Here is a 15,710-nt window from a genome sequence, read left to right as displayed (position 1 = left end):
TTGCTGCAGCAGAGTATCAACATACCCTGGAGAAGTCACCATTTGTAAAAAGTGTTTTCTGTCACCAGCCATACGTGCCAGGGAGGGCTGCAGTGAAGCTGCACCTGCACCTGTGAAAGAGCGAGCCTGTCAGGCAGTAATGTGCCCAGAGATCGCTGTGCTGCGGTGCTTCTTAGCACAGCTCTGGCTAACACGGGAGCTGGAGCCATGGCTCACCGAACGCATGTCATAAGAGCAATCATGTTGTTAGATGGGAGCAACTTTTAATGCATTGAGTTGGGTTGGATTCAAACCAATGATCTATAGCTGTAAGGCCCTGTAACTCAGTGACAAAGGCATTTATGACTAGATCCAAATAAGGAATTAGAAATGTAAAACAGGATGTAAGCAGATGCTAGGCGTCTAAGTCCAAATGTATGAAGAAAATCAGCCCTGTTCATTGGCCATGTAACCAGACCATTACTTAAATTCACTTCCTTGTTTCACTTGAAAGTATCCCAGCTGCCCAGCACAGCAGCAATGCTGTCATCTACCTTTATAGAATAGCTTAGTGGTCACAGCACTCACCCAGAAAGTGGGACCCCCAGGTTCAATGACCTACTCGGTTTGAGGGGGCTTCAACTTACCTAGTCTAAATGCAGGCCCTTCCCCAGTCCCAGTGAAGCTAAGCCATGGCACAGAAAGAAATGCAAAATAATGGGGAGAGAACGTGCACAGTGAAGCCTGGCTCTGTAGCTTAGTGATGGTGGCACAAAGTCCTTGATTCTGATCCCAGGGTATGGAAGGTGCTCGGCCTCCTCCAGCCCCATTTGGGAAGAGAAGAGTGATCCCTACTTAGTTGTTTCAAGAAACAGGTGACTGCTTCAAGAGAGGGCTCCAGACTGTGGGTCCCACATGGGCAGAGAGGCTCATTGGCAGACCTGACTCAAGTAACTCCAGTCTACCTAGTCAATCAACGCTGTCACTTGCTGCCCCAAGCAACTATTCTGAATCGCTGCTCAACTAATATCCCTAAGCAAATCCTCCCTGCCCCTAGCCTTCTCTTACAGTTGAAGCCTCTTCTCCAGGCTCATTAACCAATGGGTAGCTCACTCTGAATCCTCTGCCCTGCCCCAATAGAGTTAATAAGTTAATTATGCCTTGCCCACCCCTACCTTCCAAATACTCCCATACCCATCCCACTTGGCTGTATAAAATCCTTGATCATAGCCACAACACCTAAAGTGTAGACTTGGCCAGACCAGGAATGCCTTTAAAAATCATCAAGACACCCATGTGGCAGTTAGACATTGGATAAAGTGCTTAAATGACATGTCAGATGGCTCATTAACATTAGATATTTGGAGCCATCAACAATAGATTTATTTTTAGACATAAACATTGACACTGCACTATCATATTGAGGTGATTTTTTTTTATCTGCTCCCGTGAAGGAAACCTCTAAGTGCGAGGGGATGTAATACACAGAATATTCCACCCAAAAAGTCCTTGAGCTACACACAAGGTGGACCAGATTGGGCCCTGTCTGTAGAAAGTAGTAGATTTTACTGTGTAGTTTCCTTTACATTCTGTGTCAAGAGAAAGGCTAGATCCAATGAAGGAGTGAGGCACAAGAAGTTATTCTGGCATGGTGAAAACATTCAAAAGGCCTGAGGCAGAAGTGATCTAAGTTACTCTGTTTTCTATAAGCAGAATAGTTTAGACTGATAGTGAACAGACACATATCCCTCGGGGATGACAAATCTTAGACCGGGTTCCACCATTTTTAAGCTGGTCTGTGTGCACTGAATTTCTGTGCTGTTACACATATAGACTGGTTTCCTATAACTTATACTGGTAGAAGTATAACGTCTGTACCTGGCCTCTATTATTGGGCTATCAGACTGGAATGGACCCCAGGGCCATGAAGTCCAGTCCCCTGTGTTTGCAAGCAGTTGTTCACCTTAAGAATCACCTCCTCTAAACTGAAAAGCAGAAACACGGAGAACACAGTAAAACATAGGGCAAGTTCAAATCTAATGTCTGTTTTGCAAAACAGAGAAAAACAGACCTGGAACTGGGTAGGGTTAAATCGGAAGGGTAGCATACACCCCCCATACTAGTGCACTTCCAAAGGTGGGTAATCTGGCTTTGAACCTGCTTTGCCTGAAGAATTTAATTGAAATGAAGAATTGAATCCAGGTCTCCTACTTTCTAGGAGCATCTTCTAACCACTAGGCTATTCTATAAAAGGTAAGCACCAGCACCAGCCATGTTTCAAAAGAGAGGAGTGGAGGAAAAAACATAGGCTATGAACAAAGGTATCTAGGCCCCATACAAAGGTGGGATTTCAGACACACCTCTGCCCTCAGTATTTCTTTATTGGCTTGCTCCAGGCAGTGTCTGGAGAGTGTAGGTGGCTCCTGGATCAGTGTGCTGGTTGTCTGGGGTCTCGTCCTACCTCTGCCCCTCACTATATCGCATGCCTCGCTGCCTGGCTCAGGGTCCTGGCTCTACTTCCTTCTGGATTCTGCTCAGTCTGAGCCTTTCAAGAGATGTAGCCCTCAGCCAGTTTTTCATATAAAGACATCTTTTGGTTGTCAACTGAGGTTGCTCTATTTCTGTTAAAATTCTTATGTAGATGATTTAAATATTTTATGAAATAGGTAAAGCCACATTCCCCACTTTCCTTCCAGGTAGTGTTCATAGGCCATTCAGTTAGTCTAAGCTCTTTCAGATAGATTAAACTGTGCTGCCTCTTTCCGTGTGCCTGTTTTAGGCTTCCCCATAAGTTACAAACCTCCAAAACACAGAATTTGGATGCAGCAGGATGCTGGTTTTGACCCATGTTGTATTGTTAACCACAAACATTGAAAAGAAATCATAATTATGGGGAGGTGGGGTGTTTATTTGTTTTTGTTCTTCTTTTACTTTCTAGGAGACAGGTTTTAAGAAAACCCGCAAATATCAGGAGACTCGCATTGAAATCATGAAAGTTGGCAAAATTGCCTGTTAAGCCCTAAATATTGTGCATTTTGGTTACTCAAGGCATCCTGTTTTCAAGTTCTTATTGCACTAGTTTTACGTCAACAAGAATACTAAGAAAGATCACTTGTCTTTATTTCTAATTTGGGGGCAGATTGATATATTTATGTAAGAGGAGCCTGGTTGGTGTAAAACAAACTGTATTCTTAAAGGGTTTAGGTTCACAGCTGGAAACCATTAGAAGTAACACAGAGGAGCACATTTTTGTTTTTAATTAAACAAAATATTTTAATGTGAAAAATATTAATTCCTTTAAATATTCTGTTCTTGTCCAGCCATTGTCTTCATTAAACCGTATAATGTAAATTCAGTGACATTTTTATCTTGTGTTGACACTTACACAAAGTAAATAGGGAATGTTGAATGTTTGCAAGTTTCATTCTGGGCAGGGCCGGGTTAACCCTTTAGTGGACCGTAGGCAAACAAACTCATGGGCCCCTACTTAATATGGTATATTTATGTTACTTTTTCACTCAATAATGATAATATAATAACAATTATTGTATAAATATATAGTATAAATATTATTATAAATAAGCAAAACTGGGCCCCTTCTTCACTTAGGTCCCTAGGCATGTGCCTAGTTTGCCTATGCGTTACTCAAGCCCTGGTTCTGGGCTGTATTTTGGCAGATTCTGAATAGAGCAGAGCAGTGTTTTTGATTTAATGCAGGAAAAATTAACTGATTCAGAGGTGGATCCAAGAGGAGTGCAGTAGCATAGTTGCAACCTCACTCTCTTCAGACCATGCTGTGGGAGCAGTAGCCAGGGACGTTTTACAGTCCTTGAGTCAGGTAAGAATCGCCTTTCTTTCGATGCAATGCTCAATCACCGCCCCCCACCCCGCACTCTCACTCCTCCCCTTCCCCATTGTCTTCAGAGTTCCCTGACTCTGACCCAGAGTATCATGGCCCAGAGCAGGGGGAGCTCTAGCACTGCTCCTTTCCCACCCCAACTAGGCTGCACAGAGAACCAGGCTCAGTTGGGGACAGCAGCAGCAGTAGCGGTGGCTGACTTCCCCCTCTCTGCCCAGTCCCTTGAGTTGTTCCCTGTCAGACTGGGAACAGGTCAGGTGCAGTGCAGCCTGCCCACCAGAGCTGTTGCTGCTGTCCGTGCCTGAGCTTGGCATCCTATGCAGCCTAGCTGGAGCAGGGCAGGAGGGGCTCTGGAGCTCCCTCCTCCCCTGGGGCAGCCAGGGGCAGTGGGGAAGAGGGCAAATGGGAAGGAAGAGGGCACGTTGCTGAGCGCAGAGGGGAAGTGTTAGGGTGCTGGGAGCCAGGAGGGATATTTTTACCTGATTCCAGGGCTTTAAAAAAGTCCCCAGCAGCGCATCCTGGGACATGGTCTGCCCATCCCAGTAGAGGGGGGAAGCTGGGAGTGGGGATGCAGTCACTCCCTGCTGTGCCAGTTGCTGCTCCCTTACCCTTTTTACAAAATCCTGGATACACCTACACACTGGCTCAATAAATGCTGTAAGTCAACCAGTCATGGTTAGTTCTTGGCTGAGGCCTGCTTTTCCTTACCTTCCTGTTTTTATGTAGTTTGTACTTACTGCCATAATAGACTTTCTTTTAGCTTAGATACCTCAAAAGCAAACGCAGAACAAACAAAATTTCGTTTAATGGACGAATGTGGCTGGAATTTGTTGCTAGTTTTTCTCTCCACCTTGACATAAATCTTCCAAGGTCCTAGAAGGAGAAAACTTTAGCAGAACATAGGCAGGAACACAGCTTACGTTCCAGATTTGGTAGCTGGACTTGTCATTTCCTTGACAAATGCATACTCTCTGGCTAAATACTAAACTTTATTGACCATTGCAAGTGCTACTTAACTCTGGACAAACCTTGGCCTACGAACGCATGTACCTCTATTCATATGAAAGACAGGTCACAAGGTGAATATAGTTGGACTCAGCATAAATTCACACTTCTAAATATCCTAAGTTTTAGATTGTATTGTACCATAAAGGAGCAGGCTGACAAATACTTAATAACAAGGGGCAGTATTCTGTAATGCTTTACTTTAAGGAGTACCTCTGAGGCTCCTTAATATCATTAGTCCCCTTAATTCATAGACCGTTACTCTAAATTTTATTTTAGCCATTGTTTTTAACTAGAACATGGCATTGAGATTGAAAGGTGCTGAAGGTGCTTTTCCCAGGGTAGAAAAAGTAGCTAAGTTGCAAAGGTGTGATGAAAGTAACATGGGCTGCAAGGAAGCAAGTTGCAATGAAGTGTCTTTCTGCAAAGCCTGTGCCAAGGTCCTCCATAGATTCCTCCCTTCCCCATGCCTCTACCCAGCCCTCCTGAAACCTACCAGGACTGTTAAGGAGGTCTGTAAAGGGTCCAGATAGTCATGGGTTTTGCATAAGAAAGTTCAAGGCATTAGGAAAAAGGAAGATGAAAAAAGAAATTATTCTATTCTTTTTCATGTTTGTTTGAACAACAGATGCAAAAGCGCTTCTTCCACTGTGATTAGGAGGATGGAGGGGGTGATGATGGTGATGGTGATGATGAGAAAGGGGAGAGGGAGGAAAAACTGAAAAAAGTAATGAAAAGGGTTGAGTTACAGCTGCCAAGAACTTTCCTAAACAAATAATCCTGATAATTTATTTTTTTTGCTGAATTCCAAAGCCAGGACAAAAAATGTTCATCCTTTGATTGAAAAAAGCAATGCCTGGTCTTTTAGCTAGTTCTTGTTTGAGGGTTGCTGTGGGCCTAAAGTGAATCCCTCTGCGAGAGATACTCAGGATGTAGGTTCGAATGTATCAGCACTGCTCAGCATCTTCTTCTGGTCTTCCCAAATTCTTGTTCCAAAGTGATCATTATTTTTTCTGCTGCCCACTCAAACCTTGACATCTCCCAGGGTGATTTTAAGCTAAAACACACTCAGCTAGCTGCTGGCCTAGGTCTCTTCAGACTTTTATCTGAATGAGTATATGGATATGTATGATCTGAGTAATATCCCAGTTTGTTCTCCCTATTCTATTGATTTTCATAATAAACTGAGTTACAGTTGCTGGTTAATTAATTTTACTTGGTCATTTCCTTTTTGTTTAGGATAAAAATCCCTTTCCCTTTGTTTACGCTAGTTAAATCCTACAGAAACTTTGCAAATTCTGCTTCCGAGCTAATGACAACAGCTTTCATCGTTTCATAGTTTTTTGTCAGTAAGCTGTGACAACAGATGGCAAGAAATCAGTGGTCACATTTTTAATGCACATTCTGCCATGCTTATTCACATTGAACAACCCCTTTACTATGCCAGTAGCCCCAAAGTTGCAAATAAATTAGGTTTCATTGCTTATTCTTAATTTTCTGATAAGGCCTTTTGACCTTATAAATTATGTGCAATGTAATAGTAAGTTACTGGTATGTGAAAGTTATTTTAAACCTGAACTTTTTCATGATCTTCCTAATTACTATAATTTGGCTTTAAGTGATTATCAATCACTTTTATAAGTACTGACAGTGTCAGACAGTCACATCATTAGACAAATAGTGTGTATTGTGCTTTACAATGTTCAACTGCATAATTAACAGTGAACCACTAGAGGTCACTTTGATTCCACTTAGAGAAGAGACTCCTCAAGTTGCTTTTTCTTTTCTTTCCTTTTTAGGGACTATATTCCCATCTAAACTTTTCTGCCACGGGTATAATACCTATTTATATAAGGCCTATGGGTAAATTCTGTGGAATAAATGGGTGAAACTCCTCCACTGAAGTTAATGGAATTTTACTCATAAACTGCAGTAGAGAAAATGGCTTTGTATTTCTTTTAAATGTGAAAGCACTTCCATTGAATTTGATATTTCTCACATGTAGATATTTAACTCATTAAATAGTGCAAGCATATCAAGATTACAATAATTAGGAAGAAAATTATACTGATGCTATAAAAATGCAAGAAAAAAACATTTCTTCTTCCCACTTTGGTATACCCAACACAGACACAAAAACAGAATAGTGCGTAGAGATGTGTATGGGGGGGTCACAGGCACATCGGCCTACATATGCCATTGATCTTCCTTTGGGTCTCAGCTGATGGTTAGTATAAAAATATTTACTTTTATAATAGGCCAAATACATTATAATCATTTGAAAAGTTTCTGCATTTCTGCATGAATATTGGGAGAAATGAATTACAAAGGGAGCCGCAGATTGAGTCCCTTTGCAAATGTCAAAAATGTATGATCGTTTGGCATGAAATCCTACTTTTCTTTAGCAGCCTTAAAGAAAAACTCTGAGCCTGTACAGGGACCTGGCCTGGAAAGAGCTGAGTACCATTAAGTGCTACCTAAGTCTCCAGTGCTACCTACTGGGTCTCTAATGCTACCTATTGGGTATCCTGAAACCCTGCTGGCTGGGCATTAGGTGAGGCCATGATACTGAAATGACACCTTTTGTATCCTGCCTGTTGACAAGGCAAGTATAACTATGCTTATCCTACTGGACCTCCCTGCAATATTTCATAGAGCATATTCCTTAGTAATTCTGTCCAATCTTCAAAAGGATGTACCGGGGAATGAAAATACCCTGAAGCATCTCAGGCCCTTTCTCTTGGGCTGAATCCAGACTGTGATTTCACATGACTGTTCCTTCTCCTCTCCTTCAGAGTCCCACAAGCTTAGTTTTTCCTCCAACCCCCAATCTTTTTCAACACCTAGATGAAGCCATTGGGAGAGCTGATGAGAAAAATGGATGGAAGGGTCAAGAGACAGCCCATTGTGTACCCTCTCTCTTTCAACCAGCACCATATCCCAGCTGTCTCAGGTCCTCACTGGGATCAGCACCTGGATGAAGAACAGCTGGCTAAAGCTAAAATAGGATGAAGCAGAGATGAAATTATCTCAGAGAAGAGAGCACTTCGAATAATATGCCTTGCTTCTACCATCCCACACCCACTATCAGGGACATCTGCCTTCAGACAGTGACACCAGACTTTGGTTCTCTGGAACTTGCTCCCACAAGAGATAAAAATGATCCCAGACGTTTCAGCCTTGGGAACTCAGCTTTGTGAATGTGTTTGCCCTCCTAGACACATGCCACCAGGTAAAAACCAAACAACCCTTTCAAGATATTCAACTGAGTAAATTCAGTCCTGCCTGCTCATAAGGGGCAGAAAGCAAGGGAATATGCAAGCCTGTTCTTGTTCTGTTATTGAAGACTTGCATATTAAACTGAGTCACTGATCCTGAACCATTAATTATTTAGCTGGTGTGCATGTCAATACTGTGTCCCTTACAACCACTGCTTGAGTCTTGTTATGAAAATATCTGGCTGCCATGTGGCCTCTCTTGGTCATTTTTCTCTTGAGCCTAATCCCTTAAAGAGTGGATTCCCCAGGCCCTGACTGGAGGCAAAAGAAATGCTATCTGTCTTGGAAGCAGGAAGTAAGCATTGCTTGGGTGTAAGTGGCAACCCTATACAAGTGAAGGATGGTTTTTCCATAGCAAGACTGATGCTCTTCTGGGTGCTGCCTCTTCTTTCCATTTACAACATGAGAATCAAAACAGGATATCTTTTCTGAGACATCTCTATATTTGCACTTATACCACCCAATCAGGTTCTTACACAGCCATCCTCACCCTAGTATCCAAGCGATTTTCAGAAGAGAATCTCTCACGGGTGGTTCTTTTTCCCATTTTCTCCCTCAGGGGAAGATTGCATGGGGCTTTTTTAATTAACTCTCTTACAGGCACACTGTGCACTGTGTTTATAATAATGAAGGCAAGGCTGAACAAGTGTGCCGTGTGGTTGGCCTGACCGGTAGTAAGGCTTGTGGTGGTTATGAAATCCTCTGGGCGTTTGTTCCACAACCTGTGGACAGCCCACGAGAAAGCTTTATCTCCTGTACAGATGAGGTTGGGCCCTTCGGTGACAGTTACTTTCCATCCATAGGGCAAAATTGTCAACCTGTGGCTTCCTTGTGGAATGCCAAATGATTTTCTTTTATATGTATACTGGGGCCCGGACTTCTGGAAACCTTGAAAAAAAGCACAAGGCCTTGAATATGATGCAGTACCTTATAGAAATCCAGCATAGAAAGCAGAAGAGCAACATGGCATTTTCCCGCCTGTGTTGCTGATGAGTGATGCTGCCTTGTAGGCTGTGTCCAGACAAGCACAGCCATGTGGTATGTGACATCTCAGACACGTCTGTGGTGCCACATACTGCACGTTCTGTTGTTCTGCACACTGCAAAGGAGCAGCATGGAGGGTTTTTTCGACCCCTGGATATCCAAGGGTCAAAAAAGACCTGTGGGAAAAAAAGTGGAGTGGTACACACCATGGCAGCATGCACCGCCCAAAGCCGGAGCCTGACTGGCTGGAGCCATACTCTGTGGCGTGACTTGCGTGCCAGAGTGCACGTGGCACGGGCAGTCCCTGAGGACAAGGAGTACCACCACTAATTTTCCTCAGGGAACGAAATGCCCTTGCATCTCTGGATATGCCCCTAGGGTCCAAGTTGGCTAATAGATGTGTGACTAATGAAGGAGAAGGTATCTTGTAACAATTGCTGGGCCTCATGGGTAGATTTATGGTTTTTGGAAATTTCTAAAGAGTCTACAAGGCTGTGAAGTAGGAGGAGGAAGCAAAAAGCAGCAAGTAGACAGCAAATTTTCCCTAAGAAAGGTTAGCTTGATTAGTGGGACATGGAGAATAAAAAGGAGAGACACTTGGTAACACCTCTACAGTTAAGAACAATGGACTGTTGAGGCGATTGACTAACTCAGCTGCCTGAATAGTAATGCGACAGTTGCTGCACTGTGGAGCAGGAATCAACATGGTATATTTGGGCAGAAAATCAGTTACCCTGCTTAAGTCACGCCTCCCAATTTTAGGGAGATGATTTTAGGGGGGAAAGGTGTGTTGTATGTAAGAAAATATGGTACTTTAAAATGCAGTTTTCCTTTTCTTCAAGAGCATCCAGAAAAGCATTAAAATGTTACAGGAGACATGTTCAAAGGAGGTTCAGCACACGTAAATGAGAATAGCACTGACTGACAGTTGTTGGATAAAAAATGTCTAAAACTAATTTACAAACAAAAATATATGCAATATGACTTTAAAATAAGCATAGTTATAAATTTGCACTTTATACGGTGGCTCTATTTTTTTCTTTAGATTTCACTGCATACTTGCAAAAGAATATGTTTGTGTGAGAAAAGATTAGTGTGTGATATCTGAATGACTCTGAGCATCTATATACTCATTTGGCCTGACCACAGGGCTGCCCAATCACCTTACAAACAGTAGTGAATTTATCCTTAAAATATCCTGAGAGCTATTAATAAATGCGTAGGAAGAACAAGTTCCTTGTTCAGGGTAACATCTGAAATCTGTGGAAGAGGCACAAGCTAAACCTCAGTCACAATTTAGTCCCTCGAACACAAGGCTCTTCTTCTTATGCAGTACCCACCACTCTGAATAATTTCATATCCGTCTCCTTCAACTGGCTTCCTTATGTTTTTTTTATGGTTTCATTTTATAAATAAGGGTTAAGAAGGATGCTGGGGAATTTGACTATCCAAATGGAAGATGTGTCTAAATCCCCCTGAATGGTTAAAAAATGCTTTAAAAAGTCTCCCCTGCCTTCTGCCTGGCTTCAGACTCTAACTACTTCTTGCTAAAAAAATTCTAGCCAAAGTTTCCAATATCCATTTGCAAACCATTCTGGATCAAATCATTTACAAGCTCTGTTGGCTTGTGAAGCTTCTGTTGTTGAAGATGAACATTGTACAAAGTTGTAAATACGTTTCAAATGAACTTGTTTTATTTCTGAATCCAGCAGTATGTACAAGGTTTACTAGCATCTATGAAGAGTGACATTTTCAACACTGGTAGGTGCATTTGGGTTCTTTTGAAAATACCACTCGTGTTTATGTGCAGTGGCATTTTCAGGCAAAGTTAGGATTTCATCTTAGTTTCCTATTACATTGAAGGTAACAGTAAAGTTCCCAGTGGCGCAAGTGAGAAACAGGGCCCTCAGAGACAAATTTAATTGAGTTTAATATCACATGGTTCATAAAGTGGGACATCAAATTCTGACCTCATTTGCCTATATGTAACCCTGCTGACGTCAATGGGGATTGTACACGTGCTGATGAGTACTGAAGCTAACTCACTGTTACCTGCCATAAGAAATTCCTTTTTCTGTTTTAGATTGTATTATTTAATCATATGTTATGAAGGCAATATTTAGAGCAAACTACATTGTCCATTTGAATTCAGTGGAAAGGATTCTGTTGGCATTGATAGTTGTTGAACTAAGCCCATAACACACAGTGATTCACAGATATTTTCCTCAATAAAAGCGACAAATTTGGTTAGCTATTTGTGGGTTCATTATTTGCAAATATTTGTGGCAGTTGGAGTTTCTGAAGACATCTATGAATGCTGAAGGCTTCACCAATGTTAGTACAAATGATTATTCATACCAGTGTTTGTGCTCGAGTTGACTTGTTTGTTATGTTAGTTTTTTAAGCCATGATGGCCTTCTCATGACATTCATCATCCAATCAGGGACTAGAAAGAATACTATTTGATTGAATTGACCAATCACGCACGGGAAGTAATGGCATTTCAAACAGAAAGGTTCATGAGTGACCCATAGACTGAAATTTGTTTGCATTAGCTATTTGGCAAATAGTTACAAGTAATGCATTCATAGAAAACCAAATGGGTTCCTGAATGATTTGCTAACAGGTAAAAGGGCTAAATGTGGAACTAATATTATTTATGGCAAACAATTCCAGGAGCTCTAATTTTATGCCATTCAACCTTGATTTTAGGATGTTTGTATGTCCTGACTTTTGAGCACCTGTTTTCTTAACCCTAACATTACATTAACAATATTTTTGTATTAAAAAATATATAAAATAGTGTGAAAAGCGGATTTAGATAGCTGGAATGTAATATGGAGGCTGATATATAACCAGAATTTTGGAGATAACACCTGTCCTTTGAAACAAATACCTTGAAGTCTTTTAATGGGATCATAAACAAAGACCCTCCTGACAGCATAGGAGCAACAGGAGTTATAAAGAGAGAAATAAAAAACAGAGGGAGATGGGGCATTATTCCCATACATTGTTATGATTAATTTTATTTTATGGCAGGACAGAAAGCTTATCCAGTTACAGTAACTTCCAGCCTATTTCAACAGGCAGCAAGATCCATTTTAAAGACAAATCCAGCCCCCAAGTAGCCGAGCATGTTGTTCGAGAGAGTTGCTATTCTCCACTCCATCTGGAAAGAAGCAGAAGGAAAAAAAGCAGTGCAGGGCTCTCTGACCTACATTTGGGGTGCTTCCCTCCTGTGTGGCTCAGCAATACTCATAGTGCTCCAACACTTGAATAGCACAAACTTACCATTTTGTTGCACAGAAACCCTCTGTACCCATGGCAGATGAGCTGGATTTGCCCTCAAGTGTTATTCCAGAGGAAAATAGCCAATGGTCTCTACTATCTAGTCTCCTTGGTTCGTTTACAACATACTGGGTGACTCGTAACATTTTTCTCACATTCAGGACACCATAATACATCAAAATAAATGATTCTCTTTTCTCTGAAAATAAGTTTCCTTGATCTTCTAATTTTCTTTCTGAATTGCATGCTAATTGGCATGAAAGAGTTTGTTTGCATACACTTAAATTTTTAAAATAATTTAAGTTACTTAAAGATCCTGTGCCTGGACGTGATTCAAGGCTGCTGTAAAAATATTTGCTCACTTGATTCCGTTTCAGTTGAAGTCAGTAGGAAGGTTTGTAATTGATTTTACAGTGTACAGGAGTAGATAGCTAGGCACAATTTTTCAAATATCGCTTTAGCTTTGGGTGCGATTTGATCATCCCTCTGAATGCTATAGACACACGGAACTTGATTTTGAAGGACCTTAAATTTGAGCATCCAAATATTCAGCCACCAAAAATGAAAGGCCACTTTTAAATATTTGGGTCTTAGCGGTAATACTGAACCTAGCAAAATCTGGTAAAACTCCACTGTTTTAATCACGCAGGATCAGAACCTATGGACTTTTTCAAACTTTTTTTTCTTTTGCTAAATTTGCACCAGGTTAAGGCAGGCTAACAAGAAAATTTCCATGGATTAAGAACATCTACCGATCCCCTATGGCTTGCAGTAATGAGTAAAATAAAATGTGCATTTGTATTTCCTTTCCATCATAATTGAAATGTGTGTCATGCTGAAGCTGCAAAATTGCTATCCAATTATCACCAAACTCAGTTAATTCAACTCTGTTGTTTAACTTTAGTATGAAGTCAAATGTTCAGACTGATGCCAACTTATTTATAACCTACTAGAATATACAGAGTGCTGAAATGTAAATAGTATTGATATATATATCACAGAGAAATACAGACTTCTGTAGCTAATGGGAGAGAGAGAGTGCTTTTGCAACTGGTACTGAATTGCCATCAAGAGAATAAATACTCATTATACTCTGGTGTCTGGCTTGGCCAATTAAACTAGTATGCATTGGGCATGGAAATCTTCACTGGCTTTCGTTAATGTTTGTGGTGCACGTGGATTTAGGTTTGGCTGCTCTGAGGTTTATCAGATCAGATGAATAAAAACAGGAAAAAAATCCCTTGAAAGGACTTCTCATTCTGCGGCTCGGGGCGTACCAGAAGGCACATGCAGTATTTCATGCACTAACATTCTCATCTTCTCTTTCTTGCCAAAACACTTAATAAACTGGTTTTCTTTGCACATCCGTACAGTATTTCACATGCACGTATTATGCGGTCCACATGGTTATTGCACTGGGAGAAAAGAGGGTTCCCATTGTTGCACTAAATGGCACACCTAGAATTCCTTTCTTGTTTGAAGTGATCCTCAGTGCCTTTGCACTTCCAGTGCAAAATCACACAGCTGCATAATAGCTATGCACTTAAGGGAGAGAACTGTAGACCGTGAGTTCTCCAAATTCTGTTTTAAATGTCACAGGGGAAAAAAAGAACCCAAATAGCTGAGAGTATGTGATAGGAATGCTGTCACATAACAGACATTTCAGGAAGTCTCTGTAATTTCTTTAATTATTCAAACAACAGAGCACAAGAATAATAGCTTCAAGTACATTCTTATACATTATTTTAACAGTAATAGATATGTATTTAGTCATAAACTATTCTGTAGCCACCACTATGTGTACATTTTATACAAACTATTGCCATACTCAGACCCTGAAAATGGATCGTGACATTTCCTAAACTTTTTGCACAATGTTAAGACAGTAGATCCTTCATATGAGAGCTTTATAGATTCTATTGATCCGCCTAACAAAGCACTTCTAATAAGTATGACGGAGGGATGTAAAGCTCTGAAGGCATCATTAAGAGATGTAATAAATATATGTTGAGAGGGGAGCACGTAGTCATTAGAAATATGTGCAATGAAAACACAGCACAGCATTTCTTTACTTGACTAAAATGGTTGATCCTAATAAAACACAGCATCTTAGCTGCTCTCACACTTAAATGATCTGAGCTTGGTCGTCTGGCTAAGAACAAATGCGTCAGCATCTGAAACGGCCTCCATCTAGGGACTATGTCCTGCCTTTTTCGAGGGATGGGCTATGACCTACTAGGTCTTCATTTATGTCTAACATTCATGATTTATATTGCAGTCCTAAATACAACCATGCTTTGAGTTCAATAGCCTGCATCCCTAAACACTGCAATTGTGTGATCTCTAAATAAGCCTTCAATACTGTCATGTTCCAGCAGTAGAGGCCTTGCAAAATACCAGTTTTTGTTCAGAGATATTGGTAAGAGAGCTTAGATACTCAGACACTGCCACATTAAGGACAAAACTCTTAAAAATTCAGAGACTTTTTTTTTAGATCATATTTTACATATCCAGAAATATCTATATTCTGAGCGCAAGGAAGTTATAAGCCCAGATGTATCAGCACATACTAATGGCAGAGAGTTTACGACCCTAATGACATGGACACAGCACAATCTGACAGAATGACTTTACAGACCTAAAGGCCATCGCTTTGTAGGGATGGGCAGTCCACAATCCCAAGCAATACCCCGCTCTGGGGTGGCAGCAGTTACAACCCTAGCCAATCAAACAATGCGGGCAGCACTCCATACGGTGCCAGTGAGCTGCAAGTAATTAAAGCCTCGGCTACTGCCACAGTCTGATCATTATGAATCCAGACACTCCACAAATACTATCCAAATACTGGTATATTTTGAGCAGAGACAGATTAGAGTGTCAAAGAGGGGACACCATTTACACTGCCATGATTTGAGTTGAGGGTACCTAGACACTACCACATTTTGGGGGCAGACAGTTTGCAGCAGCAGAGGTAGTCATCGTTTGAGCCCACAGAGTTGCCCAAGGGCCTGTTCCACCTCCTTTCAGGATCAGTAAAAAGATTCAATGGGAGCATCTCCACGTGATGCTATGTCGCCATAGCAATGCGCTATGGCAGTGTAGCTAGCTCATTGCTATGGCAGCACAGCATTGGCGGGCACAAACCGTAACGCCGATGCTACGTCGCTGTGGCGACAAGCTACCTCGCTATAGTGCATCACTATGGTGACGTAGCTGCTAAAAACAACTGTCCGCCGCCGGGACAGCGCAGTAACAGCTGCTACTGTGCTGTCATTTAGTACTTCCTCAAGCAAGTACTAAATGACGGTGCAGAGCCT

Source organism: Crocodylus siamensis, chromosome 5 (genome assembly GCF_052110815.1).
Source record: "Crocodylus siamensis isolate JL-2025a chromosome 5, ASM5211081v1, whole genome shotgun sequence".
In the NCBI taxonomy this organism is placed as follows: Eukaryota; Metazoa; Chordata; order Crocodylia; family Crocodylidae; genus Crocodylus; species Crocodylus siamensis.
This window is presented reverse-complemented; position numbering follows the sequence as displayed.